The following is a 20,805-nucleotide window of genomic DNA, read 5'->3' as shown; positions in this document are numbered from 1 at the left end:
GCATTTTATCGGAGATAGCTGCTCCCATGCTTAGTGGCTGCCAGGGAAAGAAAAATAAAAGGTCTCTTATAAAATTATTACCTTGTCGTTTAAGTCAACAGCAGTGATACCATGATAGAAGCAAGCAGTTATGTCACATTGTTTTATCACTATAATTACATCAAGAACACAGTAACTGTCTGTGAGAGATAAGATGAGGAAAGCAGCCCTTCTGAAGTCTCCTATTCACAGCATTGGGATTTGTAGACTGGTTTGGGCTTTGGACATTACATTCAATTACTGTCCTTGAGCTCTGAAGAGCCTTGTCACCAGAGAAATACAACCACAGGGCTCCACTGACTCCAGCTCTCCTGATTCCGTCTGGGTTTGTGAGTGATATCAGAGTTGGTCCATTGGGTCACAGAGGACAAAGGTGAGGGAAATCGGCCTCTAACAGGTGGCAGCCATAAAGCAGGCTCCCCAGGGCAGTGGTGGCGGCACTGAGCTGCCAGAGCTCAAGAAGCATCTGTACAGCATTCTCAGACAGAGGGTCTGGTTTTTGGGTGGTCCTTTGTGGAGCCAGGAGTTGAACACAATGATCCTTATGGGTCCATTACAACTACAGATATTTTCTGATTCTACGACCACATTCAAAAATAGAGGCAATATGAGCCCAGTTCACCCACGCCAACCAAAAATGACTGGCAGTCCCATCACTCTCACACATGCCCAAACCTCTTATACCACACCACATAGATGCCAAGTGGCACAACCCCTGCTGACCTCATGCATATGCATTTCCCAAAGAACCTAACATCCAAATGCTCCTGCAAGCAGGATTTGCCCTAACACCTGCGGAGTTGTCACCATTTGCTGTTCTCTCCATCCTCCCCCTCTGCTCCAGCAACACGTTGCAGTGACGTTCCTCCCTAGCAAACTCTCTGCTCCTATATCATGCTGACAATTCATCTGTTTTTATCCCTGTTTCCCATGAATCCCTCTATTTACTGTAAATTGTTCTGAGACACTAAGGCAAAAACGTGTGGAACAATAGAACCTGGAAAGCTGCAATTGCTACAGCTTTTAGTTGTCAACTGAGACTGTGAAAGCAAATAGTAAAAATGAGCTTCGCAGAGTGAGTAGATTTTTTTTTTAGTTTTTTTAATAGTAAAAGAGAAGAAATGTCACTGATGATTGTTAAGGGCAAAAAAAAAAAAAAAAAAAAAAAGGAAAGCTGCCAAACTGGACCCCAAACTGCTTTCTCCCCTTACTCAGAAATGTATTGATTCATATAGCTGGACAAACAGAATTCAGGCAGCAAGTATATATGAGGCTTTTCTTCTGCATCCTGATTGGAAAGTGTGTTTTAATTAATATTTGTTATCTCTTTATTTACAGATAGGGGGGAAGTAATAATATTACCCCTCGGTAGGAGCACCAGCAGAAGGGACAGCCAGAAGATGGCATCAGCATGGTGGGCACGTGCCTAGCTGACATCGAATCCATCTCCTGCAGGAGATGCTGTCCACTTGGCAGCAGTGCATCAGTGCTATTCTGGGCTGCAGAGCAGTCCCAAGGGAACCTCAGTGCTGCGGAAGACAGACCTGGGGACCATCTCCTTTGCCAGACAGACTTAATGCAGAGGGAGATGACGCTAAGGAAAACAAACCTGTTTACTGTTTACCACACTTCTCACAAAGGATTGAAATAGAACGTCCTCATGTCTGAAGTTAACAGCAGCAGTGCTGTTAAGGATGATCTGTCAGGCCACAGAGCTTTATCACAGTAATTACATCAGGAACAAGTTTACCGTTTGAAAAAAGAAAGATTACAAGAAGCAATCCACCAAAACAGCAGCAGTGTCACAGCAGAGAGATATGTAGAAGAGAGAAATGCATTACATAAAAGAGAAGCTGAGAATGAATTCAATATGGCAAGAGCTATATTTCACTGGTCTGCATTTGGAGCACCGGCATGCTCGCAAGCACAAGATTTCTGTTTGCATTCATGTGTGCATCTCTGTTAATTATAAAAATTCACCTCCAGAGGGCTTCCAGAAAATTACAGAAGAACCCAGAAATTTTCCCAGATTCCTAAAAGAATTACACAGATCCCTTCTCATACCCCTCCTTTAGCCTAACCAAAATCCCAACAGCTACCCAGAATGAAACTGTTACATATCAAGAAAGGATTGTGCTTCCATACCCCACTGACATCTCAGATTAACAGCACAGCCATCAGACTGAACACTTGACCTGCCAGTGGCTCAGGGAAGGGACTTCACTGGTTTTAAAGCCCTGTGCAGGCATATGGGGGATGCAGAACAGGGATCTTATACTGAGCCCATTCCCAGCTTGACAGGAACACACACCAGAGAAGCAACATGTTTTCTTGCCTGCAGAGTGAGAGCTGTGCATCTGTGAAACAACATTTTCTTTGCTCTCTTGGACTAAGCAAATTCTTGAAGGTAAGCATTATGCAGTCTGAGATACCAGGAAGGGCAGCAGCAAACCCAGTGGCAGGCTCCAAGTAGCAGCCATCAGTTAAGGCCATTATTTTTTACCCTGGAGTTAACTGTGGTTCTTGCTCATCACAGTGGCCTCTGCTGCTCACCTATGCAACCTGCAGGCACACGTGTAGAAAAACAGGGAGCCGAGAAAACCACGTGGGCTATGCTGATCAAGGATGTGGAGAACAGGAAAAGAAAGACAGAAGGAATTTTCAAGCTGACGCAGCTTGTTACATCTTACGAGGTCACCAAGCACAGCTGAGTAAGACCAGAGGACGTCAGTTCAATTCCCTCTTTCATATGGCTTGGGAATTTCTGACATCTGTTCACAGGATACAACCTGCTGCTGTACCCTCACCTTTCTTGGAGAAGCACAGCTCTGAATTGGGAGCAGGAACATGATGCTACAATGATGATGCAGGAGACAGAGCAGAGAGTTTTCAAGCCAACTCAGGTTGCTACTGCTGAAAAGCCAAAGCAGGCTGCTGTTAGCTTTCCTCAGACCTGAGGAAAACTCCCCAACTATGAGACACATCCTGATCTGAGCCACTCTGAGCACCCAGGGAGAGCTCAAGGTGCACAGATGAAGACATTCACCTTTGCTAGAGGAAGACACAGAAAGGAGTTGAAATGCAAGGAGAAACATAATCAAATTGAAAACAGAGCCAGGGCCATGGGTCCCCAAGAAAAGCACCCCATGACTAATTCATCTCATTTATAAACTTATACTTGCTGTTCCAAGCAAGAGAAATCACTTCAAAAGTTCTTTAATTTGTGGAAATACCTTTTAAGTGCTCAGTGAGGTTGGTAAAAAAAAAAAAACAAACAGGTGGATTAGGAAGAGAGTTATTACAGTGTGGGGAATGTTGTAAGAACAATGTGCAAAGGGTAAACACTCACGTTAAATCTGCTGCTTTAAAATAGGAGAAAATCAGTTTATGCACGTGTGTGTTTGCAGAGGACAGGAGGTGTAAGAATGTTGCTTGATTGAACCAACACCATCCCAACAGCATCAGGTCAGGACCCAGACAGGCTGACAATGCGCTGCTATGCTGAGAAAAACAGTAGCTCTCTGTATCCAAGGCTTTCAAGCTGCTACTTTCACTTGGGCTTTAATCTCCAAAATCAATTGAAAACAAAGCAAATAAACCCAAGAGATCCTCTCCCCTGGGCTTCTTTCAGCCTCATAGGCAGGAGAAAGATGATCCTTCATGATATCATATTGAAAGCACGTACTGGAGATGACTGTCACTCAGTCATTAAGCACAGTTTTGCAAATTCACCTGTCGTTCCACCAACCAGGATGATTTCTGCATGCTCGATGCACGAGTAACATGCTGGAGCTTTTTGCATCCCATATGAAAAGCCATTATAGATAAAACAGCCAGATCCCTGATAAGGCCTCAAAAGGGCTGGGAGTGTATTGCCTTCAAAAACATTGCCATACCCTTCCTGAGATAAGTTGCACTCAAACCTGACTCACACCCAAGCTCGACTTTCACACTCCAGAGCTTCACTTCTCATTGCTGTGACTGCACACGTCATCTTGTCTGCAAAGCAAGGATGTATGAACAGGTAGAAACCAGCTCTTCCAGTAAAAAGCCACTTTAGTCACAAACCAAGAGATGCTAGATGCAAGACAAGTTGTCAGACACTGAGCTGAGTCACAGTGGCAATTAGCGCTCACGTCTGCGCCTGTTGGCACTGGCAGGTGTCACCTCCTGGGCAGTTTGAAGACAGCACTGCAGATAGGGCTGAGTCATCCCACCATCACACACAGACCTGCCCGCTGACATTGCTTGTGTGGATGCATCTGATCGCACTGAGTCACCACGCACAAAGCTCCTGGCCTCGACTCCTGTCGGCTCACCTCTCACCTGATGTGCTACTGCCCTCCACCAGCAGATGCCAAGGGCTAATCCACGAAGGGAGGTGATGGGTTGATGGTTAGACTAGATGATCTTAGTGGTCTTTTCCAACCTCAACGATAAGAATGATGGAAAGACTTGTGTTTTGTTGCTCTGTTTTATAAGAAGAGACCATTCTTTAACAGCGCTTGAAATATCTGCCGCTAGGACTTCACAAACACTCCCACAGTCACACAGCTCCCATGCTCCGTAACACACTTCTGAGCGCTCCCTTCAACTAAAGCTGCAGAGACACCAGCTTGTTAATTATACTGAGATAAAGAGGAAATATGGCAATTAAGCTCCCATTTTTTGCATGTGTCCCTGGTAGGCTTTTGATAACGCTGTCTGCTGCCTCAAGGCAACATTCTCTCACATGAGGTTTCCTGGAAACCCGCTGCTATGACTAAGGCTTCCATCACTGCTGTGTGTTCGTGGGCTCACACCAGGAGGTAAGGATGCTCAGGCTGTGGTGGCCATTGTAACCCAAACTTTCAGAGCCTCTTAGGTCGAGTTCCTCTAGGTGCCGAAAGCTCAATAAAGCAGTATTTAATGACTGCCATCAGGATCTGAGGGACTTTTTTGCTGTTTCATCCAAAAGGGATGAATCTCAGTGACCTGTATCTGTGTGTTGGCTCTGATGGTTACTCAGGTTTGATCACTGGAAAAGGAGAAGTGATGGAAAAAGGAAAAGCTGGGAATTTTAGTCTGCTTACATGCCCAACAAGACTCCCTGTGCACAAGCAAATACCAAGGTAAGTGTATAGCACATGCTGAGTCACTTCTTGGTGGTTCATTTCTCCTATTTAAGTGAAGGAAGAGGACTTCAGGGTGACTCAAGTACAATAATTAAGTATTGTTTTACTTCTGCAAGCCAAGAGCCATTGAAACAGAGGAAAATACCGCAGCAGCAAAAGCAAAATACACAGTATGGAGCATTTTTCTACCATTTTTCTTCTTCAGGTTCAATAGTCACTGTAGCATCAAAAATTTTGTTCTAGAGATTAATAACCCTTGTGAAGCAGCTGGCACATGCCACTGATAGTGACAAGACATAGCAAAAAAAGCCCCACATATTTCTCATCCCTACCACGTGCTTCCCAGGCTTCTCCAGCAGAAACAGAGCAATAGAAGATAAATTCTGAGCCATTTATCTGAATGGAGGGAAAGCATGCCTTAATTAAAAGAACTTGGAAACTTTAACCACCATGATCAGGAGTGGATTTATTATTTTCTGAAGATCAGGAGGAGGAGGATAGAGGAAGTTGAAGTAGAGATAAAAGCCTTACATGTTGCTCAAAGTGGCCGTCAAGGTCCCCATAGTCACCATAAAAGGAGAGGGCAATCCACCACCTCAAAATACAGAGCAACACTCATTTTTAACTGTCCATAGATATTCAGTGCTTTGAGGCTTTGTACTGCTCAGTATTTAAGTGGCATTATAAAAGGGAAATTAAGACATGAATACAGCATACCATGGGGAGAGCAGGAAGATAAAGATCATCGCATCCATTCAACCTCATGTAAGTATTTGCTCTATCAAGGAGAACCAATTGGCAATGGAAAAAAATAACAGGTCTTCCTGTTAGGATGTCTGTAAATGGTAGTTTGTTACAAATGGGATTTGCTAGGTGAATTTCAGCTGTTGCAGTCTGACAGGCACATGCCCATCTATCACCTTTGTTAGAGCTACCCAGGCTGCTCATCTACCAGGTTTGGTGCTGTGTGCTTGCTCTAATGCAACACTTGAAAGCCCCCTGCTGCAAACAGAGCCCTGGTGTACATAGCACTGTATAACGTGAACCAAGAAACACTCCTTGTTCCACCAGCAGCAGCTAAACAGTCAGGATGGACAACAGCAGGAAGAAAAGCAGCACCATCTCCATTTATTGCAAAGAAGCCAAGCCACAGAGCAGCGTGTACTTAGAGCTGATCTGCTGTGCCAGTGATATAATCAACGTGCCTTTCTTGTTCACCTGGACATGCCAGGAGGCTCCGGCGCCTCTGTGACTCCCAGCATTGAGTGAGCAGGCTCCCAACACGGTATTTGTTCAGATTTGACAACAAGAAGAAAACCCAGCCCCTGCACTCCCACACATGCCACACCACTGGCAAGGAAGGCCACCTGAATGTAAACTGAAATGCACAATGATATTTAAAATTATATATATAGTCAAGCTCTTGAGTCAAAGCTGAAACTAATCCTTAAATTGCTCTCCAGTTCTGTTTGTCTCAAAGCTCTCTTTAGAAAAGAATGTTTGTACTCTTTCCTGATGAACAAAAACATTGGGAACTCCTATGACATGCTGAGATTTTCCAGCAGTTCCAAATACCAACTGCCTGCCGTGGGACCAATAGGCGCCAGGTTGAGCATCCCTTAAGGGAGCATCACTCAGTGGGACAGGCTCCATTAGTGAGGTCTCTGTCAGTTTGCTGCATAGCAGGCCATGCACACCTGCCCTGACATGCATGCAGCAAGGCCTGCATCTTGGCTAAAGAGTGCAATGTTCCTGCTGAGACATACCCTGAGACAAATCAGCTCAATGGCAGCTCTGAATTCAGCAGATGAGAAGATCCTGCTCATTGTACTGCCTGCCTGGGGAAGAAGACTTGCCTCAGCAAAGGACGTAGCATTTGCAGGCTACCTTTCCACAAACCCATCTTGAGCTGATTTATAGCATGGTGCAAACAGGTCATGACTTGAAATGTGGCCAAAGTGATCAGACTCAAAAGAGATGAAAAGCACACGCTCCAGAGCAGGTACTGGCTTTACTCTTGCTGTATCTGCCCACAAATTCCCACTCTGTTACATTTGCACCGAGCAGTTTTTCAGCATGGCCCAGTCACCTCAACTTATGCTTCCCACAAGCTTCCTCTCCCTTCTCAAACACTTTGGCCAAGGGAAAGCAGATGTATCCCCCTAGATCTCAAAAATGCACTTAACCCTAAGAAAAGGGATTGTTCGATATGGGTCAGCCCAGGATATCAGAACCAGCCCTCCTGCTCTACTTATCCCCTCCTGCACAATCTCCAACTGGGTCAGCAACTTCACGTAATTAGGAACACCCAGAAGAGCTGATGGGTCTAACAACATCTCACCTTTGTTGCTATCACTCAGGGAGCCAGAGGCTCTCAAACCCAGCTCTCCCTTAACACCTCCCTCATTCCCTCCACCATCCTCTTATGTAGAAGTTTCATTGACAGCTTTGCACAGCCAGATACTCTACAGACTTAATGCGAGCGGACAAACCACGTCTCTATCTGAATGATTGGCTGATAATCACAGATGTGGTCTTTGCCAAGGTTTTTTTTTTTAAAAAAAAAAAAAAAAAACAGTGAACCCAGTTCAGCTCCTTCCCACCAGCATCCCACTGCCAAAGCACACAAATCACATCAGTTTGAGCAACAGGTCAAAAGAAGAAATCAAAACACAGCTCCTATTGTCTGCTTTCAAAGAGGTGCTAAATATTGTAAAGAAATGAAAACAATTTGGTTTGGATGATTGATTATAGGAAAATTGCTTATAACTCCAAAGCGTGGCATTTCCAATCACATCTCTGTTTCATTTGTCAGCACCGAATTCAGTTCCTCTGCTGGCATAGAGCCTGAACTGTCCTGTTAGCTGCATTTGGCACACAGCATCCCATTGCAGCAGCTTCTTGTCCCACCCCAACCCCTCACGTTGCACCACCAGGGCTGCCAAATGGGAACACCTGAGGCAGCTCTCCCAGCTGCTCACATTAACCCCAAACCACGCTCTCTGCAGTCAGCACAGTTTGCAACCTTGGAACAGTCAGGATGATTCGCAGCACCTGAGGATTTGCAGACCCCTTTCAGAAGGTCTTCCCAAAGATGGAGTTACATCTATTGCAATTATGCCATTTTAAACAGAGCTGTGACCTTCACGTCTTAAAAGGGACAGCAGTAACTGCTGCACAGCAGAAAAAGCACCGGGATGAAAGAGGCACACGTGTGTCAATAAACAGCAGAAAACAGCCCCGCTGGGGCAAAAACACTTCTGTTCCCTCAGCTCCTAAAATAAGAAAACAAAAGGGATCTCCTCGCCCGGGACTCCACTACAACAGGCAGTAGCTCTATATAATCCTTTGAATTAATTTTGCGAGCTCTGTTTTAAAAACAAGTTCTGATTTTTGCCCGCAGCATTCCCATTATAAAAGGCTGTTTTAGAACACTGCTGTTCTGACAGTTCAAAACTTTCTTTCAATTTCCTGCCTAATATATGCTTGGCCAGTTTTATACTCGTGTTGCTACACCAGCGCTGTTCTTTAGTTTAAAGAATTCCCTTCCCTCCTGATGTTTGTTCCATAATGATACATTAACGGAGCTGTCACATAAGGCACGTTTAACCTAGTTTTATCATTAAAAGATTATGACTTTTTCTAATTATAGACAGATTTTTAACTCCTCAAGGAAGAGTCTGTGTCTTTATATTGTACTTAATTATAGAAATGTACAGCAGAAAGGCATCCCATGGGACCATCAGAGACAGGAACAAATATACTTAAGTACTTGTCCCGATTGTTGTTTGTCTAACCTGCTCTAAGATCCACTGAGAAGGGGGATGCTGCATCATCTTACTAGGAAAAAATTCTTCTCCAAAAGAGCAATGATGCAGTGGCACAGGCTGCCCAGGGAGGTGATGGATTCACCGACCCTGGAGGTGCTCAAGAGCCATAGAGATGTGGCACTGAGGGACGTGGGCACCACTGGTGGTCGTGGACTGTTAAAGTAGATGACCTTAGACGCTTTTTCCAACCTTAATGAATCTGTGATTCTCCCCAAGCAGCCTGCTTCAGTGTTTTACCCCTCTAGGAATTAGATGGGCTTTCCTAATAAACACCTTAAATCATCTCCACTATAAATTCAAGCAATTTCTTTTTTCCACTCCAGTGACTATGGAAAACACCTCATCTCCAGCCTTTTTATAAGTACTATTTATGTGTAAAAAGACTTACTGCATCCCATTTCCATATTTTTTTCCTCCTAAAATAAATAAATGCACTGTCTTCAAGCATTGTTCACAGTATTTGTTTGCCTAACCTCTCATCAGTCACCTTCCCCCCCCACCCCTCACTGGACTACCCCTCCCAGTTTTTGAATGGGTGTAGACAAAGTTTCTCATCAGTTCCAGACACCCACACTTGGCTGAAGCTCTGCCAGCCCCAAGCAGATTGCAATAATTGCCTCTCATATCTGGCAAAGAGCACTCTCATTAATACAGTGTTGGGTACAACGAGTTGTTTTGCAGCAGCAGTGCAGGGTTGATTCATATTCTGCTTGTGAAGCAGCACAAACCCCAGGACCTCACCTGCCGTACTGCTGCCTTATCACGTACTCCCTGTTTTGTTTGTCTTCTGTTTTGCCTGTCTAAAAGGAGCACTTTGCACTTGTCTTAATTTCATCTTTCTTGCTTTCAGGCAAGATCCCTCATTTGTAAAGGCTGCTGTAAATGCTGAGCCTTTTTAGCAAGGTCCCCTATTTGCCTGCAGCTATGACAGGAGTGCCTGAGAGCTCCATAGAACAAGGGTACAATGTGCCCACTGTCAAAGCACACTGCTCTCCAGCACAGCTCAATCAAGAAAGGAATGAAATTTCACACCTAGATACATTGATCTTTAATTAATATTCAGGTTATGTTCTCATAGTCCTGATTTTTACAGATAAGCTCCCCTAAAAGGACTCACCTTTCTCCTGAGTAATCTCCTACTACAGGATCTTCCAATGACCTACTCCAAGCTGTTCAACCATGTTGTCCAGCAACAAAACCCTTCCCCATCCACTACGCGATCACAGAATGGCTTAGATTGAAGAGACCTTAAAGGCCACGGAGCTCCAACCCCTGCTATGGGCTGGTTGCCCTCCACCAGGTCAGGCTGCTCAGGTCCCCATCTAACGTGGCCTTGAGCACCTCCAGGGATGAGGTATCAAGTTTTTCTGGGCAGCCTGGGCTTTCTTCCCTACTTGCCCCTACCAGCGCCCTAAATCAGCCACAACTTTCTGCAAAACAACCACATCCTGCTACCCAAAGCTCTAACACAATCTCTGACATCGCTTTCTTTTAAAGACAGTTTAAACACCAAGTCAAAAAAAAACAAACTTACCTTGTGGTCACCGAGTCCTTGCAACATAAGGGCCTCTCCTGCTCTGTCATCCAGAAGCTTTCAACATCTCTGTGGACCACAGAAAAAGAAAACAACCTGAAGTGCCCTTCTTCCTACCTGCAGAAAGGTTGGCCTGGGCACTGAAAGGCTCTCAGGAGTCTCCCAGCCCACTCCAGCTGCAAGCACTCAGCAATCAGTTCTCTTTGCTCACCACCCCCTCTGAAAATGCTTCAGAAAATGAGGACAGTCCAGGAGAAAGCTCTGGACCCAGCAGCCTCTGCCTTTTAAGAGAACAAATCCTCTGCATGGTCCCAGTGGTCAAGGAACAAGAAAAAAAACGCTTCCATCACCCTTTTTTGTTTGACATAATTCTAGTTCTCCCCTCCTCAGCATTTCACAGCTCATTTCTGGCAGAAAAGGCAGGGGCACTTAAAGCTGGTGGGCTGCAAAGTGCAAATCCTGCACTGGAGACATGAGGTTGGGTAACTGCACCCCTACACCTCTTGGAGAGGCCTTTACAACACAATGAATGCCACAGTCCTTCCCTAAGACGCTATCAGCTCATTATGAGGAGAAAAATAAAAAGAAGTCCTAGGGCAGCTTGGTGCTGGAACTCCCATGCCTCTAACAAGGGAGAGCAAGCAGTGTGTCAGCAGAAGCACTGGGCTAAATGGAGCAGCCTGCAGTCAGGCAGCACTGTTGCTCCTTGTAGAGCAATCTTGCAGGATCTGGCTGGGAAGCTGCTCCAAAGCATTGCTGTGGACAGAAAGCTGATTCTCTACCCAGGTCACTCACCCATTGCTACACTCCAAATGGCATTTTCTTGTGGTTGTTTAGTACGGAGCCAGCCTTTCTCCCTGCCCCCCATGCTGCATGCACCTGTCTGCTCCCCAATCACTCTCAGGTGGGGCAGGATCTTTTCTGCTTGCCAGAGATGCAAAGCCAATGTAAATTACTTTCCCTTTTGCAATTAGGGAAATTCTTACTAACAGCCTATCAGATGTAGGCAGCTGCTAAGGTGCTTTATAAGAAAAATTAAATCAGGCTCAATCTCAACAGATAGATTATTGTCCCCCCTGAGGGCCCCACATGGGGCTCTGGCCTTTTTCTCAGTAGTGGAGATCAGCAATATTTTTGCGTTGTTCTCCCCCACCCTCAGCTGAACTCTGTCACTTCAAAAAAAGCATGTGGAGGAAACTAATACAGCATAAAGCAGCCTGCTATCACTGAATACTAGGTCATGAGAAGATTGGTTCCCAGGCTTTTAGCCAAAGACATCTCACAATAAGCTCACAGAGGAATTATTTGATTTCATCCTTGAAATCCAACTGCCTCCAATGTTGTGAGCTGGTGGGGCAGTGGAGTTCAGCAAAATCCCCCAAAGCAGTTTGGGTGCCAACAGATAGTACCCCTCCCAGATCAAAGGAACAAAGAAAGCATTTTGCTCAGTGGAGCAAGGTTATCTGCTTTGCAATCCAGGGTCCCTCATTGGCTTTTGATGTTCCCCCTTCATGTCATGGACTCAGCTTCCAAGTGGAAGCAGGGACCATGGAACTGCTGTGGCAGTGGTAAATTACAACCACTGTTCCTATGGAACGCTCATTTTCTCTGTTGACTTTCCCAGCACTGCATATCACCAGATTTGCTTCTATTTTCAGGCCTGATGAGCTCCCAAGCCAATGTTATAATGTGGCCATTCAAATCCATGAGGAATTCAGCAAACTCAGGCTCCAGAAGCTTCATGCATTTATCTTTCTCCATGGGGGTAGAAGAGACTTACTGCACACAGATAAAATTAATAGCTGCTCAGATCCCTTCTCACCTCCAGAACTTCTGCAGACTGCATACTAGCAGAAACTATCTGTGTTGTGCATTTGATTTAATATGGTGACAAAGCAGTTCATTCTCTGAGTCTGGAGTCCCCCCTGGGTATTCTTTGCTTTGCAAGGCTTCACCTATTTTGCATTAGCTTTAACCTAATTCTCATTGAGGTCATGCTGGTGGATCAGGGGCTGTGCAACTGTACTGCTCTTTCCTTTGACAGGTTATCCTGAAACTAAGGGCTTAAAAAAGGGGAATGAAGACTGGTAGCCATGCCAACCCCTTCAAGTGAGACAGGACTGAGTGCTGGCAATGCTGGGATCACAACCAACAGCAACTGACCTTGCATGATCCCACCCATTTATCAGATAGCAACAGTCACATTCTGAGGAAGAGAGCAGATATTTGTGTCCAGATCTCCAGAAAGCTCCTATGCCAAATCCTAAAAGAAAATGGGATGCATGGGTTCTGCCAATACTCCCCCAGGATCTAAACCTGCAGGGACAGAAAATGTCTCAAGCGCAAAGAAAGGAAAAGGAGCAGCTGAAAGAACTGTAAATTCTCTGTGTAGGCAATAGTGAGAAGGCTGGAGAAGAAAAGAGAGAAGAGCACAAAAGATAAAATCACTGCAGCCTTGAATACAAGTTGCATTTTGTACCATGGATTCTGGGGAGAGCCAAATATGTCAGCCATTATTATCCAAAAGAAGGGCAATACAGGAGAATAATAACAAAGAGGCTAGCACAAACAGAACGACCTTACAGAGGAAAAAGAAAGGTGCTCACCCACCTCTATGGTCGCAGGAAAAAAGCACAAGGAGGAGATCCCCAACCAGAGATCCTTCTGCAGTGGAGGTCAGCACTTCAATGAGGTGCAAAGTGAGGTGCAACCAGGCTCCACCCCTTCTGATCACACAGCTGAATTGCCTTCACCTGTGCTTCCAGAGCTGACCGGGTCCTTTCCCCAGGTGTTCAATCAGTAGTTCAGGCCGTGACTCAGCCATTTCTATATATCACCAAATTCTTCTCTTCATCCTCTTGAACAGAGATGATTGAGTCAGTCTTTGATAAAGTGGAGATCATGGGAAGGAGAATTTTCCCCTCCTTGGTCTGGAGAAGGTATATGCAACAAATGAATTTGCTTGCCATGGTTCCCCTAAATAACAGGGATGCATCAATGCACAGAGAAAGCTTGACTTCAGTATAGTGCAATGGCTCAGTTTTACAGTCCATACGACCATTTCTCCTTGTCCTGGTTCTGCATTCATCCCTGGTTACCTCAATACCTCCTCTTTCCCAAGGAAAGTGGTCTCGTCCTTCCTCATAGCATGAATACCATTGAGGTAGCAAGAGAGTGGCAGAAACAGAAAGGAACACAGACGTAACATTTCTGTTCTCTCAAAGCAACATACAAATGGTAATTCATAGCCACAGTTTTTCTGACGGGAAAAGAAAGCTGTTCTCTGAGGACCCCTGGACACTGGCAGTGTTCCTCACTGCCTTTATAGCAGCAACACTGACTGCACCTCTGCAGGGGAAGGTTTTATGAAAGTCAGAAGTGATGAAGACAGCAGAAATCAGGAGGTAGCAAGAGTCCTTCATTTTCACATCATTCCCATCCTGCTTCCACAGCTTACAAGCTGAGATACAGCTATGCAGGGTCACAGCTGCATTAGCTAGCTCTTATGCAAGTCACACAGCAGCAGACACACTCACTCCCATGGAAACAGGCTGCTGGCCTATGCTGATGATTTGCCCTATACAGAATTGACACATTTTAAGATCTAATTATTATCACAAAGACCTAAACATCATGGAGCAGGCACTCGGCCTTTGCTCGTCAATGCCCAACTGCTCCCACTGATCTCTTCTTTTGGAGCAGCAGTTTGCTTGCTGTAGGAACAGTCTGTCATTTTGAGCTCGGGAACTCAAAGCCAGAAGAGGCTCAGCCCAGGATTTGACATCCTGCTGCCAGAGGCTCAAATTTGATGCCCAAATCTGACTTAATGACATTCTAGATATTTGGATCCCAGTCCCATGTGAGCCATGAGATGGTGTAAGTCTTGCCAGTCAGTTCATAGCCTAAAAGGACGAGGATCAGTTGAACTTGAAATGGAATAGGTTTAGGATTAGGACCATCTGTAAAAAGGCACAGTTCAGCTACAGTTTGTGTTGTCCTAGTCTAATAGAAAGTCTCCTGTGCCAGCATGCTCTCATGAGTTTGCAAGACATCAGCCCCCATACAAACTGGCTGGCTGCTTCTCCAAAATCAACCTACACACATTGGCAGCACAGCCTGTCACTAGTCCCTAGAAAACAACCCTCCATGAGCACTAAAAATAGCTATTTTTCAAAAGAATCAATTCGTTACTCCTAAATTCTCATGTCAGAAATAGCTGCCCTCAAATTGGCCTTTTATTTTCATTTACCTGCTGCCACATACATCAGTGATGTCAGACTGGAAGATCCAGACAGTCTCTGCAAATTAAGTGGGGTGTGAACCTTCTTAGGCCACAGAAGATCGTGAAGGTCATGCATGGGGATTTGTGCCACTAGTTTGTTGCTCACAGATGAGCAACCCCAGTTGGAACAAAAGCATCCGGCATAACCAAATGCCAAGGAATAAGTAGTGGGTATTTCAGCAAATCAACCTCAGAGCCCTTTCTCTTATTAAATCCCACATTTTCCAAAGGTCACGAGTAGCACTGAGGTCTTCATAACAGCTTCATAATGCTGCAGAAATTCATGCCAAGCAACTCTGGAAAGGCAAAATAAAATATACAATTGCTCTCCCAGCACAATACACTAATATTACCTACCAATATGACTTTTTTTGGTGCAGAAGTCACATCCATTAATTATGTTCCGTGCTTTTGGGAAAAAACCCTCGCATTTCTTTAGGAACAAATTTTATTCTACGGCACTCAGTAGAAGTTCTGTAGTATGCAAAAGGAATGAGACCAAAAACTCAGGGGTTATTCCATAGAGATCAGTGCATTTTCCAAGGGAAAAACCACACTGGATCAACTGATAACAAATCTACTAATTATCATGAAAAAAACTTTTTTTTTTTTTAATGGCCATTATCTCCATTAGAGTCAAGCCAGCTTCCACTGAACTTCAATGAAGAGATCTCAATGATTTCACAAGAAGTTGTATACAGTCTGCCAAAAAAAAAACAAACCAAAACCCAAAAACAAAAACAACCCACACCCCAAAAAAAAGTAGGAAAAAAAAAAAACAAAACAACAAACCCTCATCCCATCCAGTTGCAAGAATCCAAGTCAAAACTCTGCCACCATCTAACCTCATTGCAAAATATCATTTTACACATTATAAAACATCCCTTGCCTTGCAGCACTTGGATTCTACCCCCCCACCCAAGGTGTGAGCTGTAACAACCCTTTCTACTTGCTTGACATTTCTGAGCTTCATTGGCTCAAAGGCCAGCTTGAAAATAAATAAATAAAATTCTTATTTGAACTTCAGCTCCGGTTCAATTACAGCCTAGGGCAAAAACTCAGGTTGATTTCATTTTATCCCAACAGTCTATTTCATTTTTAATTTGTCCCCCTGTCCTTGTACCTGTTATAAAGATGTACAGAAATCAAGAAGGCCTTAAATTAACAGTCCCTCATTTTAACAATGCTCAAAGGCCTTTCACACCAAACACAGATGTGTCTTTATTTGATTTCATCCTTGTATACTTGGGCCTTTAGTGACTTTAACCAGCACGGTGACTACAATAAAGATTACAAATTAAAGAACGTTTTTGAAACCTTGCCCGGTTTCCCTATGATAAAAAACGAGTAAGTTTTAAAAGGTGAGGAAATACTGTGCTGTGTTGCTATCAACAGACAACCCCTCTAACTCAGCAGTCTCAGTTTTTATCACACACACACAGAGCTCATGAGATAGTAATCAATTAAGCATTTTGCTAAAGCACTTAGTCAGAATGAGAACATCTGGAGCCGAAATTCAATTGTCCAGAACTAGCTGCTTGCTAATTAATATTCCTTCAAATGGCTCTTGTATCAAGGTGTCTCTCCTGTTTCACCAGCTATTCCCCTGTGGCCCATTCCCCTGCCCAAGCCTTGTTGAGAAACAGTGGGAACAAGAAAGTTGAGCTACAGAGATTGTAGTTCAGCACTGTCCCAGGTACATCCACCAATACCATGAAAACATCAGCTCACTTCAGCAATAACAAAAACATGTGAAGAAACGTTCAAGGAAATGTGTTCATACTGCAACTATAGGACAAGGATGAGGAGAACATTTTTACTATCGTAAGACCTCATGAGGATTCACTTCCAGTTCTAATATTTGCATTTCACTATTCTCTCTAAAGGATCACATCACTCAGAGTCCTCTGGGTCATTCTCAGGTGCAACTCAGACATGTACCTTCTACGTGTCTGCAAGGCCAAGCCACGCACCTCCATCTGGCTTACATGTGCAATTTCAGGATCTTCAAGCATAAACTGATGCCTGTATAACTTTCCCACACATAGTGGCTGCTGCTCCTTAATGCAGCCTAGAAGCATCTCCCACTGAACTGCAAATATTTCACTATTGCCCTGAGCGCTGGGAGCAAGGGAGTCCCTTCAGCTGTCCAAAGATTATGTTGTGTATCAAAAGAACCATGCTTTCTAGTTGCAGGAAAACACAATAGTGAGCCTGGAGGACATGCATAGACTGTACATAAAGTATGTAAAGGGATGCATTCACAAATGTTGATAGATCATAAGGTAAGTATTGTTAACAAGCAGCTGAATATCTTCACCCAAGGAACTCTTGAGTACTTTTCAACTTAAGGTGAGTACATCCACTATTTTCTCACCTTAATTTAGCCCTGAACAATCTTCCCTTGACAAGTCTACTCACTACTTTACACCCCATCAGGTCTTCACAAGTCAGTCCCAGAGCATTTCTCATCGCTCTCTTCATTGAGTTAAGCTCTAAGGAAGGGTACGAAAATTAAAATGCCACACAACCCGAAAGCCCAGGTACATCTATTTGATTTAAAGTACATTTCCAATCTCCCTAAGCTTCCAGCAGAGAGAAGGGGACCTGATTCTAGGCAATCCTATTCACACTGCTCTTTCTCCTGCTGCCATGAAAGCATAAGGTTGCCTTCTCAGCAAACATAGTCTGATTCCTCGGGGTCTATGCAATGATTGCTTAGCTGAGCCCCATAACATCACACTAAGACAAGAGAGAAATCAGAATGTGCCCCTTTCATTCTTAGCTTTTTTTTTTGTTTTCAATAGAACTCGTCGACCAGAGACATTTTAGTTTTTACAGAGCTGCTTCTTTTCCCTTTGTAATTTGGGTCAAATGCTATCATCGAGCTCTGCTAAAGATGTTGCAATATTAGCATTGCCATCCCCAGCTTGTTGTGGATATGACAGGTAAACTTTGCTGAGCTGCATCCCAAATCCAAACTGGAGTATCAGGAGGGCTGCAGAAAAAAGCTGAGGCTCCCTGGCTCCAGGGGGCCTGAGGCTGGAAAGGAACGATCCAGCAATAAACAAGTCCTAAATGCACCTTGCTGGACCACCTCCTGCAAAATCTACATTTCTGGGCACTGACAGAGTCTCTTCTGGGAATCCTGCTCTTTCTGTCAAGAGATATACTGGAAACATCAGTCTCTAAATCAGAGTAGATAGGGTCAGGAGGAAATAGACAGCGGAAGGTCAGATGGACAGGTGAGGCAAAAAATCACAGTAAAGAGAACAGAGGCTTCTTGTTGGGCTCATTCTGATGGTGCATAGGTGGGAACATAAGGGGTGCTACGATGTAATTCAGGCTGGTTGTTGCTTAGAAATGGCTGTTTCCCCAAAAAGAAAGCTCGCCTCCTTATTTCTGGCAAAAAAAAAAAAAAGTCAATATGGAGAAGAAAATGAGCAGGACCACAGGCTTGGAGCTTTGAAACAACAGCTGAACAGCTTAAGTTACTTTAGGGGACACAGCTAGTGATAATTGTACTCTTCACCTTAATTCAGAGCAACAATGATTTTGAATAAGCATCTGCAGCATAGGTAAGACTCTTTCAAATGTACTACACTCAAAGGATTCCTCATGCAGCAAGTGGGAGGAAAACGTTCTCCTCAATAAGGACATGGGATTCTCCTTTTCTAATATCCTTGTCTTGTTCCCACCCCTCCTCTGCTCTGTATCACCAAACATAAGAGGAGGAAATGAATTAAGAAGCCTCCTATTCCTGCTGCTCAGGGACTCCCTGCAAGATTCAGCCCTATTTTTCCCTTATTGCATTTATTACCCTTCTCATTATTGCCTCAATACCTCAGAGTCTGTGTGGAACCTTGAGGACAGACCCCATATGGAAGATGTAAAATGACTCAGTGGAGGACATACACCTTGGAGCATATGGCACATGTGCTGACAAACACAGTAGATAATGCCAATAATAATTCTTTATAGCATGCACGGGCTGAGCTGCTGAACCTTCCAACCGAGGAGTTAAATGCAGGCCTACCTGCTGCATAGTTTTTTTATGTCATACATTAAAAACGAGAAGATGTAATGGGATTATATTTTTGAATGGGCTTCCAACTGTGCCACCTGGAAGTCATGGAGATGTGGGAGGACAATAAAGAAACCTTTAGGTCATAAAAGCTGCAGGAGAAAGCCAGTCAGTATTTGATAACCCAGGTTTATCTTCAAGGTAGAATCATAGAATCACTTGAATTGGAAGGAACCTTTAAAGGCCATCTAGTCCATCTCCCCTGAAACGAACAGGGACACCTACATGTGATCAGGTGCTCAAGAGCCCCATCCACCCCTATCAGATACCTGTGCTCAGATTCCATGCAGTCCATGGAAACGCTCAAGGTTTATTCTTGCAAATTGCTGTAGCCAGTTTGTTTCAGGCTCTTGGAGGAAGCTCAACAAATGGCTTAGTGGTGGAAGATAAGTCCTGAGAAGAAACCATTAATTGTACTTAATATTTCAGCTCTGAGAGACATCAGTTCTAGAGCTGAAACTCACTGCCTTCCTGCCCTGCCCTCTCACTGTGGAGGTTGTCACCTCGCACACTGAACCCCAAGCTGTAGGTAGATTGAGCAACTAGGGTTTTGTGGTCTGTAATTGAGAGAGACTTACGGAATACCTGTGGCAAAGCAAATTGTATAGAACAACCAACAGATAGTCTTCTCCCTTTCACAGCCTCTAATGAGCCCTTTGCTTGTTATCAGAACAACAAGGGAACAGACATCCCTACAGCTCCTCCAGCCCACTCAGCCTCTCTCTGAGGACCTGGGGATGAATCCCTAAGCAATGGAGTTACAAACATTGAGCTTTTCTGAACTCATTTGTCTGCTGATAGGATTCAGGCCTTATTCCAACCTGCAAATGGGATGTGCTTCACTAGTTCTAAATCACTCAGCAGGTGATAAGTGGTTAACGCCTGGAGCTCTGAGGTGCCTCTGAAACATAATTGCTTATTAAAATAAAACAATAATTAAGTGGAGGACACAGAACCCTGTGCTTTCTGAAAACTGGATCATTTTTTACAATGAGTCACTGAGGCTGAGAGCAGACAAAGCATAGCCACAAGGCAAGGAAGGCACGTATTGCTCTGGTGCAGGAGAAGAGAGGAAATGGCAGCACCTGAGAGCACCCACATGAAGAATGCTGCAGGACAGCACCACAGAAAAGGCATAGATGTGTCTGACAAGCAGGGGGCCATACAGCTTTTCACTGTGGAGAGAGGGGAACAAGCTTCATGTTCATGAGTTCCCAAACCAATACAGCATCTTTTCTGACCTTTACTGGGATTAAAGGAAAGGGTTACTTGGAGACAGCGACACAAATCTTGCCTAGTTGTGTGACCACGTCCTTGATAGTACGGATGGAGATCTACAGCTGCTTAGTTCCCTTCAGGCTCCAGCTGTCTCAAAGCTCAGCACCTGGCTCAGATCCTTCTGGAGCCAGCATACGTCAACCTCCTCACCCTCCTAGCACTATCCATCAATGGTTGATCTTGTCTGTGTGGAGATCTGCATGCCAGAACCTTAAAGAGGTCATCACTCACAGAATTTTTATATATTTCAAGTGCCAGAAGATCTTTTTATCTTCCTGCAGTTCCTTCCTTACTCTCCTTCCAAGCACAGAGACCAGAAGTCTCCCTCTCTTCTTCAGGCAAAACACCACCCACCTCAAGAGCTTTGATTAGTCAGAGTAAAAACCACTTCATTAACAGCTCAGTAAGTAAACACCCGATTGTTTTCTTCCCCTTTACCGCAGTGTGAGCTGCATGGTTTTAACTGTGCCTTTGGGGCTTAATCCTGATTATTTCATTGCCAGCTGCGGGAACATATCATTACTTACAGTTCTAAACTATTGCTGAGTCCTTCTGGTCAGCAGGTGAGGAAGGAGCCTGTGTTTGATACCATGTGTCTGTGACCCTGCTTCTCGTATGGTGACAAAATCTGTAAGCCCTGAGTT

The 20,805-nt window shown here is 44.4% G+C and overlaps 1 protein-coding gene across 2 annotated transcripts in view; it reads right to left on the bottom strand.

Annotated features, from left to right (window-relative positions):
* AGBL1 (AGBL carboxypeptidase 1) overlaps positions 1–20,805 on the bottom strand; it is a 478,919-nt gene that overhangs the window by 30,519 nt on the left and 427,595 nt on the right. For both annotated transcript variants that reach the window (XR_008203809.1, XR_008203808.1), the window contains 2 exons: positions 13,128–20,798; positions 10,518–10,586 (listed from right to left, as the gene is read on the bottom strand). The gene's annotated coding sequence lies outside the window, so the exon portion shown is untranslated. The remainder of the gene's footprint in view (positions 1–10,517; positions 10,587–13,127; positions 20,799–20,805) is intronic.

Source organism: Tympanuchus pallidicinctus, unplaced genomic scaffold (genome assembly GCF_026119805.1).
Source record: "Tympanuchus pallidicinctus isolate F22 unplaced genomic scaffold, pur_lepc_1.0 scaffold12, whole genome shotgun sequence".
Classification (NCBI taxonomy): Eukaryota; Metazoa; Chordata; class Aves; order Galliformes; family Phasianidae; genus Tympanuchus; species Tympanuchus pallidicinctus.
The sequence above is the reverse complement of the archived record's forward strand: the minus strand, read 5'-3'. Positions and strand labels throughout refer to the sequence as shown.